Source organism: Harmonia axyridis, chromosome 1, assembly GCF_914767665.1.
Source record: "Harmonia axyridis chromosome 1, icHarAxyr1.1, whole genome shotgun sequence".
Lineage (NCBI taxonomy): Eukaryota > Metazoa > Arthropoda > Insecta > Coleoptera > Coccinellidae > Harmonia > Harmonia axyridis.
This window is the reverse complement of record NC_059501.1, coordinates 68,207,220-68,220,021: the sequence shown is the minus strand read 5'-3', so window position 1 is coordinate 68,220,021 and position 12,802 is coordinate 68,207,220.

The following is a 12,802-nucleotide window of genomic DNA, read 5'->3' as shown; positions in this document are numbered from 1 at the left end:
AATTTGATATCCTATTTGAGCAATTAGTGATATTGAACCCAGCTGACATCGTATAGTTTTCTGTGTAGCATTTGCGTATTATCCATGTAATTTTCTCGTAAGATGTTTGTCGCTATCTTCTGTTTATTAATTATGGAATTCTCCACGTAACCTTCAGCAACTGTATATTATACTTCCATACCCTATGCTGTTTGATTTTCAGTAAATCAGCTCCAGAATTCGCATGGAGGGTAGTCGATGACCTACGAAAACAGTGACCAGTATATTATTATTTTCCACTTTTTTTGACAATCAAAATCATAAGCAAATACTATAAAAATTACGAAATATGACACTTACGATACTTCCATAGCAACGAAGGGAAAAATAATTATCTCCGAATTCACCTGACGAAGAACGATTGTAGGAATGTTTTGATACTTTTAATTTGAGTTGAAATAGTCACATCCTATTCAAAATTTTAAAAAAATATGGTATTATTATGAATTACGGTAAATCGGACAGCAAGGTGCTAATTTCACATTATCAGTGCATGAAATTTGTCTGAAGTTTTATGAAGAATACAAAACTTGCATAATATGCATAATAATTTGCAATGAGAATAAAAATAGAATAATAATAACAAACCTAACTAACTTTGTTATGGAAACTAACCACCTAGTTAGTTTCCATTACGATAGTCATTTTGACACGATGAAATAAGTGTTGTTAGACAACTAACTTGATAGTTTTGTCGCAATAAACTCACTGGAATAACAAAAACGTCAACTAAATCTTGCGGTTTTGTCACTATAACATCGATCATGAAGGTGCACCTTTTTTATGGCGATAAAAACCTCTCCAGCTCAAATTTAAGTATGTAGCTCTGTTTTACGTTGACGACCAACATAATTTATTGTTTCTACTCGGATTGACTTACTTTGATTTGTCATACCGACAAGCACTCGATTTTTTTTTTAAAGAAAGGATAAACCTAAAATTTTTCAACTCAAACTAGATCTTATTTTAGCAATTCAATTCGAACAAACTAAAGGGTAACGCACACTGCATGTAAACCTACTTATACTAGGAAAAATCTCGAACAAACGATTCCGATTCTTCTGTTCTTAATTGTTGAAATGCTAAGCTATCTAGTGTTCGTAAAAATAAAAGGTTATTCATAAGAAACTGTTATTGGCATTTCACACATTCGAAAGGAAGTGAATATTTGTCAAAGTTATACATATACTATATGGGCTGAGGAGCACCGCAATTGGACACTTGAAGATTGGAGCCGATGTTTATTTACGGATGAGTCTAGATTTCGTTTGGTCAACTCCGATGGACGTATTCTTGCTTGGAGGGAAAGAGGTCGAAGGTATGCAGAACAGTTTATGGTACCCACAACAGCTTTTGGCGGAGGTTCTATATGTGTATGGGGAGGCATTTGTTTGAACCAACGCACAGAGTTGGTTGTTCTGCAGAACACCACCATGACCAGCCAGAGATATCACGATATGATTATTGAACCCATAATTGTTCCGTTTGCGGCTGCCGTGGTCGAGAATTTCATTTTAATTGACGATAATGCCCGTCCACACCGTAGTCGTCTGGTTAATGAAGCGCTAGAAACTTATGCTATTGATAGGATGGACTGGCCAGCTCGCTCTCCAGACATGAATTGCATCGAACATGTCTGGTCTGAGATGTCTAGACAATTGTCAACCTTAGAACAACCGATCAATAACCTGGAGGACCTTTCTAACGCTTTACGGGATATTTGGACGAATTTGCCCCAAAATTTCATAAATCGTTTGATCCAAAGTATGCCTCGTAGGGTAGAATGCTTGAGACGAGCTCGTGGGGGACCAACTAGGTACTAGCTTAACCGAAACTTCAGCCTTCTTGTGGTTTCATCATAAAATTTTTATGTTATTCAAACACAGAATTTTGAGTGTTCCTAATAAAGTCTTTTTTTCTCTCCAACTTTCCATTTTTTCATTCTTTTCTCAAGTGAACCATATTATCAACTGAAAATACTCTGATATCTGACTAAATTTATAATCTTGGAGCGAATATTTCAGAAATAAATTTAGAACAAGTAAGTGATCCCTATCAATTGTTGAGCAGTGTACTTGCAGCATGGTATTACTTACTTACATATTTCTTGCTTGTACAATATATTGTATTCATGAAAATTTATCTTCTACACGTCCAGGGGAATAGCTGGTTATCATTCCTCGCATATGTCTGTATTTTTGAATTTTGTGCCGAAAATGATCTTGATGCATAAGTTCGATTCACTGATCAAGAATTCAAGGTCAAAATTAATTCCACCGTCTGGCCATACACAATAACTTTCGACATAATGTGCTAGAGAGTTGGAATTTTCGCATTTCCTCAGGTTCCTAATGTTATGATTGAAGTAGTGACTGATTAAAATCCGTTTTATAGTTTTCACTTGATCGATAAGTTGAGTTTCCCAAAAATTCAGCGACATATATGTATAATATGTATATGATAGTATGTATTTGAAGAGAGAGTCGAAGAAATGCCAAAATGCAAAAAATTTATCGCGGTTTATTATCTAAGTTGATGACAAATACATATGTTTCTGTCAAAAGGGAGCTCGATTTTAACTGAAATAGACAAATTTGAATATGAAATATTCTATAAAAGTTTAATGAGTCTACTTGTTGAAGGCTATTCAATATAAATCAAATAATTTGACAACTCCCAGCAAACACGTTACATCACTTGGCAGTTTCGCGAAGTCTCAAATTGCACATTGACAGATATCTTCATTGCGATTACGCATACTTGTTCTAAACATATTTATTTTGCGACATTGCTTTGTTAACAACAATTCGAAGATGCAGTGATAATAATTTGAGGATATTAATAAATAACCACAATGCCATCCCCATAGAAAGTGGTAAATTAGTAGTTAAAAAGTTTACCATCGAGCGACTTCGCAACGAAGTCTTTTTTAGAACTACACAATGTTAACATGAATTGGATGATATTTCAAATCCTTTTTGAGTGGGTCACTTTATGTTCCCAATGTGGCTGTTTATTCTGGTGAATGTAATAGTAATACTTTGCACATTATTATTTTCAATTATCCATCTGTGGCACTGAAATATCCAGCCCTCAAAGAGTCCGACGAATATTTATTTATTCTCCTTCATCTGGATGTAATAAACAAAAACAAACGATTCAGAGCAATCCGAGAGGTCGTCGGTGAGACCAGAACGTGATCCTAATAGAAGCATTTTTGCAACAAAATACAGATTACGTATTCACTTGGTCCGTTTTCTGGCTGATCGAGCGATATTTCGAAAACTACAATAGCTATAGGCTTCCCGTTTTTTCAGTTTTATTTGTGCGTTGGTGTCTGCCATGTGGCTGGTGATATAGCTATATCACCAAAAAACCAATAAATTAAAATATATATAGTATTTTTTTATAAGTGGTCAAATGAAGACCGGCTCTGTTTGTTAATTTTATTATTTTATGAGAGATAATTTCACTTTTTTGTGACGTTTGTTTTTTTATATTAGATTGAATAATTATTTATTATATGGATGTTTCATTACTTCATTTCCCATTTCCAAATTGTATGTACAAATTTCTACAGGATTACTTTTGTGATATTCATAAAATAGTCCCTTTGGCACTATACAGTGTGTTTCCAAATTGTATGTATGACTTTGTACAAGATATTCTACACATTAAATAAATGATATTCTATATAGGAATCCTTGTCCGAATTTGAACAATACAAGGCATTTGACCTATATCAAATATCATTTATTCAATGGGTAGAATATCTTGTACAAAGTCATACATACAATTTGGAAACACACTGTATAGTGCCAAAGGGACTTTTTTATGAATATCACAAAAGTAATGTTTTGTGGGGATTACAGATTCCTGCGTTACGGTCATGGTGGCGTTGCCAACAAGGTTAACGCTTCCCCCAACAGAGGGCGCAACAATCTACTTAAGCCTCGAAGTAAGCATCTTAAACGGAGATAAGCCGAGCATTTTGTGTCTGTTCTATATTTTATTTTTAATGTTTTATAACCGTCTAACTAGGAGTAGGCATATAGAGGCCTAGTTAGAAAACCATTTATTTTTCCCGTTAACTAGGAGTAGGCAGATTGAGACCTAGTTTAGCGCATGTCCCGTTATAGTTATCCCGAGGTTAATCAGGAGTTGGCAGATTAAGGCCTGAATAAACCCCACCATCGACCAAGTCGTCACGCTGTCCCAAAAGTTTTATTTAATAAAGTTCAAAATTTTATCTTATATGGAAGTCAGTATGTGTACTCTATGTGTAGTGAAAAAAAGAATAGAATTGAGAAGTCTAATAATGAAATCATAATCGAACTTCCTATTGAAATTGATATAATGTTCTCTATGTGTGGTGAAAAAGGGAACGGAATATAGAGATATCAAAGAGACCTCGCATGAATCGACCCAATGTGGTTATTAAAAAGACATTTATTGACTCAAAAACTTCCATAAAAGTGACAACAAATGGATGTTTTTTTGGGGATATTTTTTCATGTCTCAATTTGAACAACACAACGACTTGAAATGCGTACATGATGTCGCGGACATTTCGCTGCAAATGCGAGCGGGAGGCAATGTTTTTAATACATCGCATGCGAGCTTTTAGTTGCAAAGTTACTTCCATGGTACTTCACAGTTACCTCCCAGTGTTTGCTGGGCTTTGTGTCTAATCCTTCACAATAATATGACTATATGATATATTTAGTTTATTTTTGTCTTGGAATATATTCCAATTCTAAAAATGACAAATTTAATAATCAACCAAAAGAAAATTCAAAATGACTAAAAATGTATCAATTAAGTAAACGGTTAACTAATTGAACAACTACATCAACATAAAGACAGACGTACGTTTCGGAATTTTTGTATTTAATAATACAATTTTTGAGTTTTGATTAATTTGAGTTGTCCAAGTTCATGATCCTCTTATAAACACCCTGTACATTTTTTATCCAAGCCGCAAACAATCTAATAAAACTACGTATTTGCGGAATCGAAAAAGAAAAAAAATTTCGAAAAAACCTTTTTCTGCTGAACTATTAAAAAAAAATGTGATACCTCATCGCCATCATTTTTTTTATAAGAATCCCAATAACTCATGAACCGTTGAGTTTTTACCCAAGGTATGGCATATTGCCGAAATTTCCATCAAAAAAACTATCTAATGATGCAATATTATACTGGGTTTTGCCATTTGAAATAAGGAAGTAGTAGTCTGTTTCCGGTATACCCGGAAGTTGTAGAGATCTGAAAATATTTTAGGGAGAAAGATCATTGTCTCAAACCCCAATATGCAAATTTTCAGCTCAAAATTATGATTAGATTTCCATAAACGTCTAATAGGCCATCCCGATGAATCACCCTATATTATCCTTCATCTGACGAATGTTCGTGTTATTGAATTAATTCGAATATATTCCTTTTCTTTCAATTAATATTTTTATATTTTGTGTAATGTATAATCTATTGAAGTTAACTCAAATTCCAAACATCTTATACTAGAATTATTTCAACATAACAATTTATGATAAGACAAACTGCTTTGTCATCTGTACTGTACCTAGAATTCGTCAATGTAACATAAAACATGTATGATTCATTCAATTTATTGTATCGTCTCAATAAAATGATACAACTTAATAGTATACCAAGACCAATCATCAAAATATTTCTGATATGCATAGTTGTGATATTTATTTATTGTAGAATTCGTCGCGAATGTATCTTTCATTTATCTTTCTCTGGAAATAGTTGCCTTGAAGTGGTAGATTGAGTTTCGGCAAGAGAAAAAATTAAACTAGAAATTCGCTGTGTTTCATTCTGCAATTTTTGAGCGCTTGAGCCAGAAATATTGTCGAACGATGATTTAAAATATCAGATGTATCGAATTCACTGATATGATGCTGTTTCATAGGAAGATCTTCCGTTCAAACAGACTGATTTCATATGAAAACATGGTCCCTATATCGGTATCAGTCACTTGAGATTTTTGGAGCCAAAAGCTTTTCGAAATTTCGATTGAGAATGTATATCTGACACACTTCGATAACGTAATGGACACAATATCTCTACTTTTGCGTTAACAGAAGTTTCATTTGTTCCTTAGAGATGTTTATTCAATATAATTAGTAGGATATCAGTTAAATAACTTACTAATATGCTATTATCACTGATTCACAGATTTTTCATTTCTGGTTTGTATCTACCTCAAAAAAACCAGAAAAGCACTTATTTGGTGCCATCAACTCAGCTAGCTGAGGGATTCTGATGATACGATCCTTCTGATATTTCACAATGTTCAACTTGAATTTGAGTTGATTATTCAAGTATCTATTTTACTTATACATACTGAATTTCAAACTTCAATCTGCTTTCACGGAAATATTTGGGTCACTTTTATTGATATTCTCTATGGTTCTGGTGTAGCGAACAACAGAAAATGCGGCATTAAGACTTGAATTGTTATTAAGGATACATCTACAACCTGAACTTGAACTTGGGCAGTTATGTTGTCGACGAAATATAAATTTTTTTTCGATACTCTGTTTGAATTTTCTTTGGTTCGGATGACGTGATTACCACAAATATAATCAACATTCATATTCAAGGATCCCTTTGTCTGATTTTGCCCATTAACGAATTTCATCCCTGCATTCTAGAACTAAAATCACCTAGAAAATAACAAGTGTGCAGATTTTTCAGTTCGACAGTTATCGTGTTTTCAAACCGAAACAGAATTGAATCTCACCAAAGATTCTGCATTATTGTGTCGAATTTTACCGTCGAGACTTTTGCCAGACCAAAAAAATGAAATTAAAGACATCCTCATAAAATAACTCTGTGCTCGGGGAACGAGCGCTCAAAATAATATTGGACAGATCTTAAAACTCTTTGACCACCCGACCAATTCACATTTCGAAGTTTTGTACAACAAGCTATATAAAAGTCGAATATTTCAATCAATAGTTTTAAGTAGGTACTTTCCTTTTTAGAAAGGAATTTATTTTATCTAAAAATGAAAAGGTGGCTAGAAAAACGCTAAAGAGGAGGAAATTTTCTAAATATATGTGTTCACTTTTAATATCAATCGGTATAATTACCAGACTGATATGCAAAACATTCAATTCCAGTTTTTTAATCAATAATATCTCGGAAATGCATTGTAGTGAAATATCATTTTGCAATGTGTAAGTGCCACTTGAAAGAGTTTTATTGCATTTGTTCATAATTGATCAGTTTCATATTTGAAATGGTTCATAAGTATGTGATTGTCTTAATTATGTTTGAAAGCACGTTTTGTACAGGATGACTTTATCATTTCGTCACAATATCTCTAATTTTGAACTTTGAACCATAGAAAATTCAAGAAGAATATAGAAAAAATATTACCCAATATCACCATCACCACAGAACCGTCGGAGTTGAGATTTAGGATGTTGATGAATAACAATTTCGAGCTTGAATTTTATGCTGATCACATCATGAGAACCATCGAAAATTCAGAAGGAATATTGAAAAAATATCTGCTGAAAAAAAGATTTAAAAAAAAACAATACATCCTTGACCGCAGATACGATCAGATTGCGATTTTGCGATTATAAATTGAATATACATTCCAAGCATTCCTATTTAAATCATAGAATAATTGGAAAATTGGAATATCGCAATAGTATAATATTCTACTTGAATTTTCCATGGTTCTGCTTTCGCTATCAACATCAAATTTTGCACGAAGCTTGAAAACGTAATTCTGGGCAAAGTATTGAACCGATTTCAATTGTTATCTCGGAAATATTCGACTTGGTTGAAATTTAGTGTGCATATGAATGTGTGTGTGTGATACTTTTTTACGTTGTAGGACTTATAAAATTTAAACAGGCCTAGTCACCAGTACTGTGTACCTATTTGAGGTCAATAATAAATAAATGAATATGTGAAATAATCACTCCAATATTCATGCCGAAAATCAAGAGGATCTTGTTAACATAACCTCTTTAGAACTATAAATGAGAAAAAACCGCAATTCCTCACTGTGTAGAGCAGTCTACGACTTCCGGAAAACACAAAAAGAAACTAAAATTCGATGGTTTCATAACTAAATTCGACATTTGAATTGTAATGATTTATTCGTAATTGAAAATTGTGTTGGTTTATAGATTTTCAACAATCCCAACAAAAAATTTATTATAATTCATGAAATGTGAAATTTAGTTATCCAAACATCAAATTTTAGTTTCTATCTGTGTTTTCCGGTCACAGACTACTCCACACAGTTAGAAATTGAGGTTTCTCATCATTTGAAGTTCTTCCTCTATAACTCTTAAGGTATTCATTTAAGGTATAGGGTTTGCTTAAGTAAACCCCACTATTTTCGTAGGTAGAATCGACTGAAATCATAAAAATATAAGTTTGAAAATCTTGAGTTTTGATGAATTTGAGTTGCCCAAGTTCATGATCTTCGTATGAACACCCTGTAGGTTTTTGGTCCAAACCGACGACAGTCTTATAATATCACGTATTTGCAGAATCGAAAAAGAAACAAAAATTTCGAAGAATGCTCTTTCTGTCGAAATATTAGAAAAAATACGTGTCTTCATTGCCACCAATTTTTTCATTAGCATCCTATAAACTCATGAACAGTTAAGTTTTTACCCATTGTATACCATAATGCCGAAATTGTCGTCAAAAAGGTTATCTAATGGTGCAATAATATACTGGGTGTGCCATTTGAAATAAGGAAGAAGTAGTCTGTTTCTGGTATAACCGGAAGTTGTAGAGATCTGAAAATATTTTGAAGAGAAAGATCATTGTCGCAAACTCCAATATGCAAATTTTCAGCAAAAATTAAAATAAGTTTTCCATAAATGTCTAATGAGCCACCCGGTGAATCACCCTATATATTTGGTAAACAGTTATCTGGACAGCAAAGCGCAATGACTCAACGAGAGCTTTAAAGCTTCTTACACCAACTCAGTGCTTTCAATTCTTTCACAAAATTTATTGTTTTAGCGGAAGAGGATTGAACATGTCTACGAAATTTTCTTCTGTGATTTCAGCAATATTGGTTGAAACCATTTGGAATTTAAAATTCAAAAGTTACAGGCTTTGAAATCAATTATAGTTCCTTGAACAAATTCGTAAAATATTCCTCAAAATTAGTTGAATATTTCTGTTTGGATTGTCTATTAATAAACGTTTGTTTGCTCATGGAAACTTTGCAAAGTTCCAGCTTATTCTTTGAAACCCAAATCTTTAATGAATAAGAATATTCGAATTAACACACAAAATCCTTTCAACTTATTCTACAGAATAACTTCCTGTTCAATTCGCATAAATGGAGACCGTCTTTTGAATGTCAAACAAATTTCAACTATTGTCTTTGAATCCAGGGCGGTTACTCCAGCAATCCAGTTACCTTTTGATGTTTTCGATGTTTTTTCACTGAAGACTGGAAAGATGCACTCTGTGGAACGGGTTTGCAGAAAGAGGACATTTTTAGTAGATCTCTAGAAGGGAATCGACTAAAAAGGCACTTCCATACGTAAAGCAATCGGAAGCTGTAATAGAAAGATCAAATATACCTAACTGAAATATCGGTCCTACATGTCACTTTTTTTACAGTCTGCTTTCAGATCAATTGAAGCCAGGAAAAAAGGAATATGGAAATCATCGACTCGAGAGAAATACACTTCCCGAAAAATACATGCAATATTCTGGGAAGCTACATCTATTGACTGGATATTTGTATATGCCAATTTTTCCACTGAATACAAATGCGACGATTCATTTTATCCCTAGAATCGTATTATACTTACACAATCCTTCACACATTTTTCGAAAATATGAAGGAAAATGATGTTCATAATATGCATAGTAACGATATATAGCTGTGCTAAGCATAAATTCTGAAGAAACTTATTTAATGGAAAACTATACAAGATAAGTGAAAAACCAGAAATATTTTTTATTGAGACACCCCTTCATTCTCGAAATGTTGGAGTTTGATGCGCTGTGAATCGGAGGCGAATTATTGGCCCAATTTTCTCCATTGGAACATCAAGAGCAGATCGCTATAGGGAAGACATTCTCGAACCATTTAACGAGCCAATTGAAAAGTCCCGGCTATCATAGTAAAACACATTTTTTTGGCAAAATTCGATTTTATTATTCAACATACATAGTTGTTTACGAGGGCGATACAGCGATTATAGCGTTCTTCCAACTTTTCGATACCATTTTTGTAGTACGATTTGTATTTCGCTTCAAGATAGGCCTCAGTTTCGGCGATTACTTCTTCATTGGCGCTAAATTTCTTTCCAGCGAGCATTATTTTGAAGTTTGAGAACAGGAAAAAGTCGCTAGGGGCCAGATCTGGCGAATACGGTGGATGCAGAAGTAAGTCGAAGCCCAATTCGTGCAATTTTGCCATTGTTTTCATTGATTTATGATACGGCGCATTGTCTTGATGACACAGCACTTTTTCTTCAAATGGTGTCGTTTTTTAACGATTTCATCCTTTACACGATCCAATAATGATATTTAATAATTGCTGTTGATGGTCTGGCCTTTTGGAGGTAGTCAATGAATAATATACCTTGCGCATCCAAGAATACTGGTGCCATAACTTTACCAGCTGACTGTTGTGTTTTTCCTAGCTTTGGATTCGGTTCATCGTGTGCAATCCACTCAGCAGTGAAATGATGGAGCCATGTTTTATCCGTTGTCACAAATCGACGCAAATATTCAGGTTTATTGCACTTAAACATCTTCAAACACTGCTCATAACACGTTGTTGCTTTTGATCGATTGTGAGCTCTCGCGGCAACCATTTTGCACACAGCTTTCTCATGTACCGGGTTTTTCACCATAATTTGACCCCCCCTTTAACTTTGTAACTAGAAGAGGTACAAAAAAATGTTTTCTACAAAAATTTCACGAAATCAACTAGTGTTTTTTAAAATGACTTCACAAAACGGAATATATACAGAGTGGGTAACATATTGATAGCAACTTTATTTTTTCAAATGGAACACCCTGTATAGTTTTCTATATTTGACTAGCTCTTTTTCCCCTAATTTCGAATATATAACATATGTTCGGCCTATCTTTCTTATTCTGAGTACCACAGAGTTTCAAATTTTAAGGCTGCGATAATTCAGAATGCCCTTTTTTGAGTTATCTCGTTGGCAAGGATATATACCACATTGTCATTGAATAAAACTATTCATCGAATATGCACTACACAGAAGCGGAAAAATTTGAAATATTTTCGCTTTATGTGGAGAACAATAAAAATAAGAAAGCTACAAGGAGAGAATATATGGAGTTGCATCCAAATGATTCAATTCCTATTTATAGTGAAAAACGTATGTCATATCGTTGCCAACGAGATAACTCAAAAAAGGGCAATTTGCGTTATCGCAGCCTACCCCTTGAAAACTGATTACTGAGCATGCCAGGTGGTTCTTAAAATTTGAAACTCTGTGGTGGTACACAGAATAAGAGAAATAGGCCAAACATATGTTATATATTCGAAATCAGGGGAAAAAGAGCTAGTCAAATATAGAAAAATATACAGGGTGGTCCATTTGAAAAAATGAAGTTGCTATCAATATGTTGCTCACTCTATATAAATTTCGTTTTGTGAAATCATTTTAAAAAACACTAGTCGATTTCGTGAAACTTTTGTAGAAAACATTTTTTTTATTATTATTATTTTCTTTTATTAACAGAGTTGAAGGGGGGGTCAAATTATAGTGAAAAACCCGGTACAAATATTCTATATCGGAGATCAGAACTTGCGAGACTGATTATTCTCTGAGGAAGAGTACAGAGATATGTGTCTTGATCACTGAATATAACTCAAAATAATGCCGACAAAAAAAATGTTAATAAAACATTTTTAACCAAAATATTTGGAACAAATTTCAACCGCCTAGTTCTCGCATAATCAGTTACTAATATTTGCAACTACAGTCATAGGATTAAATCTCAAATTCAATTGTCTCAAGACAGAAGAGAAAAACAACTTCGCCGAAATAAGAGCAAGGGCTGAAGCTTTTCATTTTGAACAAAAAACCGCAAATAACATATGTATTTGAATTCTGGTAATGGTCCATCGGTGGGGTTAATGGAGTCAACGATGTAACATCATGTTACATCGTTGACGTCCTAACAACAGCCTCGAGCACCTCATGATGGCAAGTTACCTTGCCGAAATGCAGAGTGCATAAATTATTTGTTTATACCTATATGTATTTGATTTATAAAAAGTTTTTCCCATTCTCAAATTCGGTATGAGAGAAACTTTCTATTCACACTCGATATCTCATTAGTGCTGCATACTGACGTACAAACTGAAAATCCACAGTTCTAGAAATGAGTGCCAATCTGGCAGGAGAGCCAAACAATAATTAGTTCTCCAGTTACTGGTGTTATGCAAAAAAACCAGATTGACCTTCCTATCCCTAACATTCCACGATTCCGAATTCCGGCGAATCTGCTTACTAGCGTAGAGATCCACAATATTTCAGTAGGTATAGTTGTAAGATTGTATAGTTTGAAGGGAATCGTCCTGTGCTTTAAACTTTATTTTCGATTGATTTTGAATCCCTTAATTGAGTGTGGACAATCGCATATATTTATCAATAATAAAGGCTCATTTTCACGGTACTATATTCTATCACGATGGTTTTATCGTGATAGTGCTACAGCACTTTCGCACTATCACGATAGTAACTAC